Source organism: Phalacrocorax carbo, chromosome 1 (assembly GCF_963921805.1).
Source record: "Phalacrocorax carbo chromosome 1, bPhaCar2.1, whole genome shotgun sequence".
Classification (NCBI taxonomy): domain Eukaryota; kingdom Metazoa; phylum Chordata; class Aves; order Suliformes; family Phalacrocoracidae; genus Phalacrocorax; species Phalacrocorax carbo.
Genome location: NC_087513.1, coordinates 154,261,032 through 154,273,038, shown reverse-complemented (window position 1 = coordinate 154,273,038; position 12,007 = coordinate 154,261,032). Strand labels below are relative to the sequence as shown.

The 12,007-nt window shown below is 44.0% G+C and overlaps 1 protein-coding gene and 1 long non-coding RNA gene across 5 annotated transcripts in view; one reads left to right on the top strand and one right to left on the bottom strand.

Annotated features, from left to right (window-relative positions):
• The window catches only part of MYO16 (myosin XVI), a 418,633-nt gene that overhangs the window by 30,907 nt on the left and 375,719 nt on the right, over positions 1-12,007 (top strand). Inside the window, exon 1 of one of the 4 annotated variants that reach the window (XM_064440442.1) lies at positions 3,954-3,972. The exons of the other annotated variants lie outside the window; for them this stretch is intronic. The gene's annotated coding sequence lies outside the window, so the exon portion shown is untranslated. Of the gene's footprint in view, positions 1-3,953; positions 3,973-12,007 lie in introns of those variants that run through there. 4 annotated transcript variants of the gene reach the window in all.
• LOC135317083 (uncharacterized) lies at positions 1,228-3,684 on the bottom strand. The gene is made up of 2 exons (XR_010376208.1): positions 3,362-3,684; positions 1,228-3,258 (listed from the first exon to the last, which is right to left on the bottom strand). It is a non-coding gene; the product is annotated as an uncharacterized LOC135317083 (long non-coding RNA).

The window sequence follows — 12,007 nt, the reverse complement described above, 5'->3', positions numbered from 1 at the left end:
CATCCCGCTTTTGTTCTGACATGTTTTGTTTTCAGTTTCGTTTTATACAAATGGAGGAGGCACACTGCCTCCAGTTAGTAATTCAGAGTGCGCTGCGAGGCCCCACTCTTTGTGGGGAGGTTGTGGAAGCAGAAGTTGCTGGAGCATCCCTTCCTGCAGTCCAGCGGGCTCAGCCATTGCTGCATCCCTTCTGGGGACAAAGCACCATCCCTCTCCCTTACCAGCCACCAGCCAGTTTGCTGGCAGGTTCCTGGGGAGTCCTGGTGGGGGAGAGGGTCTCCACTCCCTCCAGACCACGTTTTCTGATGGGAAATCACCTGAAATTGAGCATTTGTACACTCCCATGCTAGCACAGTCTGACCTTTGGTATGCACATGTTTGCTTGCATGGGGCAAAAATGCAAGAACACTGGAGAAGCCCTGAATTTTTGGGGTGACAGTAGTGCTGTTTGTTTTTCTGGTTGTTGAAAAATGTCCAAATGTATTAGTTGGAATTTATATTTTAAATATAGCTTGGTTCTATATCTGAGGTAGTAGCTAATCTTTATAATCAAGCTAAGACCACCACAAATTAAATGCTCTGAAGGTCATGATGAAAGATTATTAAATGCAGAGTCAAAAATGGTGATGTTAAACCAATAGCTTAATAGTAGGAAGCAGAAATCAATATACATTAAAATATGGTGCTATATGTACCAGACAGCTATTCACCATATACTGGGAGGTGAGCAGCATTGCTTGGCTAACATGTTACCATGTTGCAGAGTTGCTATGGCAATATCAAACCAATGAATAAACCACATCACAGAGACAGGGAGGTGAGTAAGTGTGAAATTGATTCAGTGGAACACAGGAATACGTGGGAGCCAAATTGGTCAAGATAAAATTTCTGGTAGGAAAATCTATTTCTTTTCACACTTCCAATATTTTATTATAATGACTTTTTAAAAAATTGAAATCTGATAGGTATTTTTTTCCACCATAAACTTTTAAGTATTTTTCATCTGATGCTATGTGTCTGTTTCAACATATATAGGGCATTTAAGAAATATATTCACTTGCAATGAATATAGATACATATTGAAAAGTACATAATGTTTTTTAAAGAAATAAAAAGAATTGTAGTAATAAAAAACTAGATAAGATAAATTCACTTGAGTATGAGTTCTGTTATCAGCTGGAAGCTAATATCATAGAAGTTGTATTTGAAAGCATGTTTTCAAATATATCAGGGTTAAACTTGTTCTTTATTTCTAAATGTGCAGTACAGTGATATAACCCACAGAAATGTCTTAGAAACAATATATGTTTTGGATAGCACATTGATATAACAAAAGAAAGATATCTGTGCTTATAAATGGATTGTACAAATATTGATCATGCTTCACTGCCCTATTTTGTGATTTATGTGACCAGCAGTATTTGGAATTTCTTCAGGAGAAAATCTTCTCTCTGTTTTTTCCAAATATTTTAAAACATTCTGTGAAAAGAACAATTACACTAAAATGTGCTAGCAGCAGTACATTTCTGTTAGCCAGGGAAAAATAAAATACGTATCAGGCATGTTTTTAATTAGGATTTCTGTTTTACTAATTCATCTCAGTTCAGTCGGATGATCAAATAATGATAAAGGTTTTAGTCCTGGGAAAGGTCCTGTTGCAGAGGACTAGAAGGTTACTTTGTTGTGTGTGAGTTATAAATGTTGCAGATTGATGCTTATTTGTGTAAAGCATAGAGAATTCTATTTTTAGGACTTCTTTAGGCTGCCTGCTGGTTTTGGGCAGGAAGCATGCTTTTGTTAGGTGCAGTGCTTGTAGTTCGTATGCTATTAATTTTATATAAACATGCTATTTATTTATAGCTTAAAAAAAAAATCTGAGGTTTTACATCTGCTTTTCTATTTCATCCCCATCTCCCCCGAGTGTGTTTTTATGTCCCAGCCCTTTTTATTTTATTTGTTTGTGAAGAAAAGTATGTAAGATAATAATGTTAAATTAAACAGCATTAAGTTAAATTTTATTTTTTTAAGATGTCAGAATGGTCTTATCAAGTACAGTCAATAAAACAAAGACTGTAGTTTGTCTAAAGTACTACTGTGTCACGTAAAAGCCACTGTGCTACTGCTTTGGTTTCTGTAGTTCAAAGCAGAACTGAACAGCTCGATTTATTTACAGACCAGAAACCAATATTTGGTTGCATTTACCCTTTTAGAGAACAACATTTGCCAAATTATTGCCTAAGAGGTTGCTGACTGATGTTTTTTACATTGGGATGGAACGATAAGGGAAAGACAAACACAGGGTGAGCGTTGGCTGAACACTGAAGCTTTTGAGATTTGGAGTTTTAAAGGTAGGAATAAAGCTCTTCTGTGACACAATAATATCTTGAAGTCCTTCAATTACACATTTTACTGCATTTCCCTGCAAGTGTTAAGCTCTGACCAAGTAATCTTCCCAAACTCAGTTCATGCGATGGTGAGCAGCTGCATCTGAAGAGATTGTGTTGTTTTCAACTGTGAACAGAATCTCCAAATTAATTAGGGGGACCTACACAGATCAAGGTTAAACAGATGCAAAAAGAAATAATATAGGCCAGGAGCTAGTTTGTGTTGTTCACCATATACACATGAAATGTATTTTTTAATTTCTCACTGACCATTTTAGCTGTACACAGCGTATGAGACCAGCTGTGCACTGATATCCAGCACAGACTTTGCAGAGGCAAAGTTGTCACCCTGGAAGCTCCTGCCCCCTGCACGGCCCAGCCCACCGGTGCGCTCTTCTTGAGCTACACTGATGGCAAGGCTGGCCTGGGTGAGATCAGGCATGCAACTGAAAGAGTGGAAATGTGATCTTTGAGGGAAGGCACGTTCAGGAGAGGCTCAGTTTTCCACCTACTGCTCTGCCTTTCTCCCTTTTGGTGCATATGGTGCCAAATGTGCAGATTTGTTGCTGGTTTGAAAGCAAAGGAACATCTATTCCAAGAGGTCTTTCTTTGAAAGCCTGCCTATTAGCAGAGCTTGGTAAGTAGTCCAGTGTGTGCACAACCGCTGTGCCACTGCAGACAGTGGCTCACGTCCAAAATCGTCAGAAGCAGTTTTTAAAGCCCAAGTTCATCGTGAGACAGACATGGCTAAGAAACAAGCCTTTAGGGCAGGGGAGAAAGAAGCATCTCTCCAGGAGGCCAGAAGCACGCCCCAGATCTTTTTTCAGCAGTGCATATTGCTTCACCTTCAGCTTTTTATTTCAGCTTTTATCTCCTGTAAAATGAAATTACTTAGGTTAGGTGCCCTGAGTGGGCAAACTAAGACAGCTTTCTATCCCCATCCATGACTGGAAAAAAAGATATCAAACTAGTGGTACCTCTTCTTCCTGCCCTCTGAAGCAGAAGGGTTCATTTTGGCAGAAGTGTGTATCCAGTCTTGTATCATCATAAGTGCTGTCTAAAGTAATGAGTGCTGTATGCTTCCTGAGCAGCATTAGTGTCACCTTGCTGGCAGCTCTCACCATTGCAGCGCGGTGCTCAGAGCTATGCCTGTAACAGCACACAGAGAAATGAAGAGATGCAGGTGAGGAGAAATGCATGCTGGCATCCGCTCTAGGTAAGCAGTGGGGCTAGACACCATATGGCACGGTAAGTTTTCTTCTCTCTGGACCGCTTTGAGGTCTGTGATGCCCTGCACTGTGTAGTTACAGTTTACAGATAAGGTAAACAGGTAAGTTTATCTTCATGCCAGTCCTTCCAATGGAACTCCCAGATATGGGCATAATGAATGCATGGAAGGAAGTGCTGTCTTTACCCCAGTAGCTAACTACATATACAGTCTAGAAAATTCCGATCTGTACGCTTTGCAAGATTTAACAGGATGGAAGTGACATTTTGAGTAAATTTCTATTTGCTTTCTTTCAGACAGAACTCAGCACTGAAGTAGTCTTGTCCTGGTCTCTTTTCTTATGCACTCTCTGCATTTGAGGTTGGTCTCACTTTTCTCCACACAATCCTGTGTGACAAGGGGGCACTGGGGGCAGCAGGGAGAGCCCAGCTCCTGCCACAGCACCCACAGATTACCTCAGTCCAGGGATGATAAAGGGTGGGAGCAGGTTCAGTGCAAGTGGAGTGTTATCAAGCACTAATAACTCTGAATAATAAGCTGAATATTTTCAGAGTTGTAACCTCACCGGATACGTAGCCTTGTGTAATAACAAAAACACTTTGTTCTTCATCATAAGACAACATCACATTTGCTAAAAGTCCTTACTTATGTACAAGTCATTGTTTCTTATACATTCAGTCTTTGTATTTTCAGTGGATTTTATTTTCCGGTGTACAGAGAAGGGAGGCAAAGACAGTCTGACCATGAGATTTTGCCTTGGTTTAACCTCAGCCAGCAACCAAGACCCACGCAGCCACTCGCTCACTCCATCCTGGTGGGACAGGGGAGAGAATCAGAAGAGTAAAAGTGAGAAAACTCGTGGGTTGAGATAAAGGCAGTTTAATAGGTAAATCAAAAGCCGTGCACGCAAGCAAAGCAAAAAAAAAAAAAAAGGAATTCATTCACTGCTTCCCATCAGCCAACAGGTCATCAGCCACCTCCAGGAAAGCAGGGCTCCATCACGCGTAACAGTTACTTGGGAAGACAAACACCATCACTCTGAATGTCCCTCCCTTCCTTCTTCTTCCCCCAGCTTTATATACTGAGCATGACGTCATATGGTGTGGAATATCCCTCTGGTCAGCTGGGGTCAGCTGTCCCAGCTGTGTCACGTCCCAGCTTCTTGTGCACCCCCATCCTGCTCGCTGGTGGGGTGGGGTGAGAAGCAGAAAAGGCCTTGACTCTGTAAGCACTGCTCAGCAATAACAAATACATCCCTGTATAATCAACACTGTTTCAAAACACATATCCAAAACACAGCCCCGTACTAACTACTATGAAGAAAATTAACTCTATCCCAACCCAAACCAGCACAGGTTTTTTTCACAGAAAGAGTACCACCTCAGCTTTTGATATCAGCCTGTTATCTTCTAGAATTATAACAGTGTGCTGTCACTTTGTATTTACCTTTAGTTACCATCTTCTATCTTCATGTGGCTTTTTGTTTTCTTCATATTTCTTCTTCACTTTTGGGTCAGGGGTCTCTTACTAAATTGCCAGTCTTTTGTTTCTCTCCTTTTTTTGTCTTTTTTTTTCAGTCTAGTAGACTGCTTCTGTGCATTTAATACGTAGCCTCCTACAACAGCTGCCAGTGCTCACAAGTGTCAATATCATTTGGATTAGTTTCCACTGAGACACTGACTTGCTGCTTCTAAAGTTTCTGAGGTAAATTGTCTTGTTCTTTGGTTTCACTTCTTCCTTTCTTAGAAACATGAATTAATCTCTTTAGGAATATTTTAATAGAAATTATCTCATTTCAGTATCTCAGCTAGCTTTTTGGTGTTAGAAAGTTTCAAGAGCAGTTTTTTTGGGATTAAAGAAGATACTCAGGTGAAAGCAATTTTCAGTTTACTCCTAAGTGCAGGATGGGACACCCAGCCAGGACCATGAATGAGAATAATACCTGTGCCTGTCCCCATCATTCTTTTTCTTGGAGCCATCTCGTCACTTGTGATCTGGTCAGAGCTCTCTGGTGTGGGCAGGGGTCACAGGGCAGCATTCAGAGTGAGCCTGGGGAAGTCTGAGAAGCTTTTTTGGCTTTACCTGTGGAAAGCGTTTTCTGGTATACACTAAGCAATACTGGGAGAGATTTTAGTGCCCTTGGTGTCATCTTTGGCATTAGTGACAATCTCTTGCTGGCACTTTTGGGACATCTGGCTCCTCCTTGAGCATGAGAGTTGCCTTGGCAGCTTCTTTGTAGGTTGCAGGAACATGTAGCCATTCATTTGGTAAATCACTTATTGCAGCCCTAGGTTCCAGCCACCACTCTTTCCTGCACAATTGCCAGTGGTTTCTGTGGTCTAGCTTCAGTCCTCTTTGAGACAGCTGGTTTCCTCCGTCTTTCTTCCGTGCATCTGTTTGGTTAAGGCTGTATTTTTGTAAGATTTCCAGACAAGCTGTGTTGCCTGCAGTTAACGTCTGTTTCTTGAAGGATCGCATTAGCAGTTGATTTAAATAATTGATATAACTGTATTCCGAGACCTTTTGTGCCAGTATCTATTAGTTGGATATTCCTGCTAAATTGTTATCTTTTGTACTGCACTACTGTGAAATGAATAAAGTAGAAGAGCAGCTTATATGATAGGTTAGGTGGTGGAAATGAGAGCACAGATATAGCAATGAGTTTGCAGTGCTACAAGCTTGTGAAGGGTGGCTGGAAAGCTGCCCGGTGGAAAAGGACCTGGGGGTGTTTGTCAACAGCTGGCTGAATATGAACCTGAAAAGCCTGAGGTACTTAATGCCTTCTTTGCCTCAGTCTTTAATAGTCAGACTAGTTATCCCCAGGGTATTCAGTCCTCTGAGCTTGAAGGTAGGGATGGATCACAGAACAAACCCCCCTTAATCCAGGAGGAAGCAGTTTATGATGTGCTGAGCCACCTGGACACTCACAAGTCTATGGGGCTGGATGGGATCTACCGAAGAGTACTGAAGGAGGTGGCAGAGGAGCTCGCCAAGACACTCTCCATCATCTACCAGCAGTCCTAGTTAACAGGGGATGTCCCACATGACTGGAGGCTTGCTGATGTGACGCCCATCTACAAGGAGGGCCGGAAGGAGGATCCAGGGAACTACAGGCCTGTCAGACTGACCCCAGAACAGGGAAAGTTATGGAGTGGTTCATCTTGAGTGTGCTCACCAAGCATGTGCAGGACAACCAAGGGATCAGGCCCAGCCAGCATGGCTTCATGAAAGGCAGGTCCTGCATTACAACCTGATCTCCTTCTATGACCAGGTGACCTGCCTAGCGGATGAGGGAAAGGCTGTGGATGTTGTCTACCTAGATCTTAGCAAAGCCTTTGACACTGTCTCCCACAGCGTCCTCGTAGAGAAGCTGGATACTCATGGCTTAGATAGATCTACTCTCCTCTGGGTAAAAAACTGGCTGGATGGCTGAGCCCAGAGAGTTGTGGTGAACGGAGCTAAATCCAGTTGGTGGCCAGTCACGAGCGATGTTCCCCAGGGCTCAGTGTTGGGGCCAGTCCTGTTTAATATCTTTATCAATGATCTGGATGAGGGGATTGAGTACAACCTCAATAAGTTTGCAGATTACACCAAATTGAGTGGGAGTGTTGTTCTGTTTGAGGGTAGGAAGGGTCTGCAGAGGGATTGGACCAGCTGGGTTGATGGGAGAAGGCCAGTTGTATGAGGTTTAACAAGGCCAAGTGCTGGGTCCTGCACTTGGGTCACAACAATAAGTTTGCAACACTACAGGCTTCAGGAGTAGTGGCTGGAAATCTGCCTGGCGGAGAAGGACCTGGGGATGCTGGTCGACAGCCACCTGAACATGAGGCAGCAGTGTGCCCAGGTGGCCAAGAAGGCCAACAGCATCCTGGCTTGTATCAGGAACAGTGTGGCCAGCAGGAGCAGGGCGGTGATCGTGCCCCTGTACTCGGCACTGGTGAGGCCGCACCTCGAGTGCTGTGTGCAGTTTTGGGCACCTCAGTACAAAAGAGACATTGAGGTGCTGGAGCGTGTCCAGAGAAGGGCAATGAAGCTGGCGAAGGATTTGGAGAACAAATCTTATGAGAAGAGGCTGAGGCAACTGGGGTTGCTTAGTCTGGAGAAGAGGAAGCTGAGGGGAGGCCTTATTGCTCTCTGCAACTACCTGAAAGGAGGTTGTAGCGAGGTGGTTGTTGGTCTCTTCTCCCAAGTAATGAGTGATAGGATGAGAGAAAATGGCCTCAAGCTGTGTCAGGGGAGATTTTGATTGGATATTATGAAAAATTTCTTTACTGAATGATGGTCAGGCATTGGAAGAGGCTTCCCAGAGATGTGGTGGAGTCACCAGCCCTGGAGGTGTTTAAAAGACATGAAGATGTGGCACTTCGGAACATGGTTTAGTGCTGGACTTGGCAGTGCTAGGTTAATGGTTGGACTCAAAGATCTTAAAGGTCTTTTCCAACCTAAACAATTCTATGATTCTATGAGTTTGCATTCTCTCTGGCAGTTTGAAGAGAATCAAAGCACAGAATCACTGATCTTGGGAGTGAATCACAGTTGTGACATTACTTATTGGTTCTTCTTACTGTCCATGATACCCCATGATGAGTTCTGCAGTCCTGATTCCCTACCTGTTGAGACCAGAAGACCCACAGGAGTTTCTGCTCCTACTTTCTGGCCTTGTCTTTTAAGAATTGGGTGACATGAAGACTGTCAGCCTATCTGCTGATAGTTTATGCATTGAGCTGTGTTAGTGATGGCTTGAGGACACTGATTTTCTGACCTTTCAGTACCCGTATTTGTGGTATTAACTGATTAACTTTCGTGCTTGACAAACCTGGTGGCCTTCTATGGCAAAGTGACTTGCCTGGTTGACATGGGGCGGGCAGTGGACATTGTTTACCTGGACTTCTCCAAGGCCTTTGATACGGTCCCCCATAATCTCCTCCTGGAGAAATGGATGTGTTATGGCCTGGACAAGTGGTCTGTGCAATTGGTGGGGAACTGGCTGATGAGCCACACCCAAAGGGTGGTGGTAAATAGCTCTTTCTCAAACTGGCAACCTGTTACTAGTGGAGTCCCCCAGGGATCGATATTGGGCCCAATGTTATTCAACATCTTCATAAGTGATCTGGGTACTGGCATCAAGTGTAGCCTGATGAAGTTTGCTGATGACACCAAGTTGAGTGGGGAAGTAGACACTCCAGAAGGGAGAGCTGCTCTGCAGGGAGATCTGGATAGGCTGGAGGAGTGGGCCAACACGAACCTTATGAAGTTCAACAAGGAAAAGTGTAAGATCATGCACCTGGGAAAACATAATCCAGGAGTGCAGCACAGACTGGGATCCACCTGGCTGGAGAGCAGCTCTGTGGAAAGGGACCTGGGGGTCCTGGTGGACAGAAAGCTCAACATGAGCGAACAGGGTGCTGCTGCGGCCAAGAAGGCCAACAGGATGCTGGGTTGCATCAAAAAGGGCATCACCAGCAGAGAGAAAGAAGTCATTACCCCAGTCTACTCAGCGCTTGTCAGGCCACACCTGGAGTACTGTGTAAAGTTCTGGTCCCCTCTATACAAAAAGGATGTGGCCAGGCTGGAAAGGGTCCAGAGAAGGGCCACCAAGATGATCAGAGGACTGGGAAGCCTGCCATACGGGGATAGGCTGGGAGAGCTGGATTTGTTCAGCCTTGAGAAAAGGAGGCTCAGAGGGGATCTCATCCCCATGTACCAGTACTTAGGGGGTAGTTACAAAGAAGATGGAGACTCCCTTTTTACATGGAGAGGACAAGGGGGAATGGACACAAGTTGCTCTTGGGGAGATTCTGATTGGACACCAGAGGGAAATTTTTCACAGTGAGGACAGTCACCATTGGCATAATCTACCCAGGGAAGGGGTTGCCTTGGCCACGTTGGACACCTTCAAGAGTCGTCTGGACAGGGTGCTGGGCCATCTTGTCTAGACTGTGCTCTTCCTAGAAAGGTTGGACTAGATGATCCCTGAGCGATCTGTGATTCTGTGAAAAGCATCAGCTTTATTTATTCTTTTTTTATTATTTATTCTTTATTTATTCTTTTTCTTATGGTAGGGTATTCATATATTGCAGACACGAAGTGGGATGGACTCCAATGATCAAGAAGATAAATAAACTGGTCCCCATGTTCGGTGGTACAATAACCTTGCTTGTTTCATTTAAAAAAAACAAAAACACTAAATCAAATTTTGTGTCTTTTAGGGGTATCTTCTTATGCATTTGCAATGCCTGTAGTTAGCAGTAAATCTGAGGTTTTAACTGTCTTCTGCTTCTACATAAACATTTAATGCCTGGTTATCTGTGGGAAAGTCACATTTTTCTTTTCAGGGTGGTGTCGTGGTTTAGCCGGCAGCTCAGCCCCACACAGCCGCTCGCTCACTCCCTCACCGGTAGATGGGGGAGAGAATCAGAAGGGTAACGCTCGTGGGTTGGGATAAGAACAGTTTAATAATTAAAATTAAAAGAAACAATGACAGAAATGCAATGTAAAGGAGAACAACGAGAGGCGCAAAGCCCCGGGGGAGGGGGAGGGAGGGGAACGAAGTGCCGAAACGAACCGCACGCGCCACAGCCGCCCGCCGACCCGACGCCGCGCCGCTCCCGAGCTGCCACTGCCCCCCCCCAATATACTGGTCGTGGTGTCACGTGGTATGGAATGAACCTGCCATTGGCCAGTCGGGGTCAGCCGCCCCCACCGTGGCCCTGCCCCTCCCAGCCCCCCCCGCCACGCGGCAGAGCGCGGGAAGCTGGAAAGGTAGCCGACCCCCACAGTGAGGAGAATTAACCCCTTCTCAGCCAAAACCAGCACAGCTGGTGAGAATAGATGCTACAATACTTTTTCCAAACATGCACCGAGATCTAGGTGGAAGGGTCCCAGAGAGTGCTTCAGCAGGGCAGAAGCTAGTGTTTGACCTGCTTTTCCAGCCTTCCTGACTCTTCGCTGAACGGAGCATTATGGGATTCTGTGTTCTCAGTGAATGTTGTGGAGGGTGTGACCTGGATTACTTGGCATTAGAAAAATTTCAGGACTTGCTTTTGCCAGATCAGGACTCTTAACTCTAATCCTGTATGAACTTCAACTGCTTTAATTACATACTGATTACATCTTCCCTTTACCATTTCTATTAACTAATGTAGACTTCACTTCTTGTTCTTAAAGTGCTATGAGGTATCACCCTTGCTCTTAAAACCCTGCCATGTTCCACATAATTGCTTGGCTGAATCTCTCTCTGTCTTGTAAAAATCATATAGGACTTGAAGACTTCCATGAAAATAAAGTGTTTGTATGGAAACAAAGTTTTTCCTAGGAGATGAGGATGTCATATATAGGTCTTAATATTTACAAATATTAAACACTACAGGCTGTGAAGTGTACTCTGTTCAATAGAACAGGTCACTACTTATAGTGTAGGAAATTGGTAGAAGTTGTTGTCACCACAGAATATGTATATACTTCTTAGAAACATGTACTAATGAGTAAGTATGTATTTCTTTTTAACCAGATTAGGTAGTTTTCTTTGTGGTATTAAGCAGAATTGCTAGGGTTATTTCCCTCTAACAGAGGAACTTCTGCCTGCTTTCTGTCTATATAATAATAACCTTAGGTTAACTGGAATGTCCATAAACGTTCATTGACATATGCACTTGATTGCTGGGACAGAAAGTTATGGTTACTTTGAACATTTAAATGAATTCTGAGTATGTTGTAATTCTTGCAGATGCGGCTGGGCACTATAGTCCATTCCTTCTTCACCTAAATAGGATTTGGAAACCCATAATCATTTCATAGAAGAGTATTTATAGAAATTATTGTTGCCTTTATTTTTAAAACTACACAAATTTTTCCAAATCTTATGCATTCTTCCTACCACTTTGGACATGAGCCGGCAATGTGTACTTACAGCCAAGAAAGCCAAATATATCCCGGGCCACATCAAAAGCAGTGTGGCCAACAGGTCAAGGAAGGCGATTCTGCCCCTCTACTCCACTCTTGTGAGACCTCACCTGGAGTGCTGTGTCCACCTCTGGGGTCTCCAGTACAAGAAGGACATGGAGCTGTTAAATCAGGTGCAGAGGAGGGCCACAAAAATGATCAGAGGGGTGAAACACCTCTCCTATAAGGACGGACTGAGAGACCTGGGCTTGTTCAGCCTGGAGAAGAGAAGGCTTCAGGGAGACCCTATTGCAGCCTTTCAGTATATAAAGGGGGCTAATAAGCAAGATGGGGAGAGACTTTCTATCAAGGCCTGTAGTGACAGGACAAGAGGCAGCAGTTTTAAGCTGAAAGAGGGTAGATTTAGATTGGACAGCATGAGGACATTCATTACAATGAGGATGATGAGGCTCTGGAACAGGTTTCCCAGAGAAGTTGTGGATGCCCCATGCCT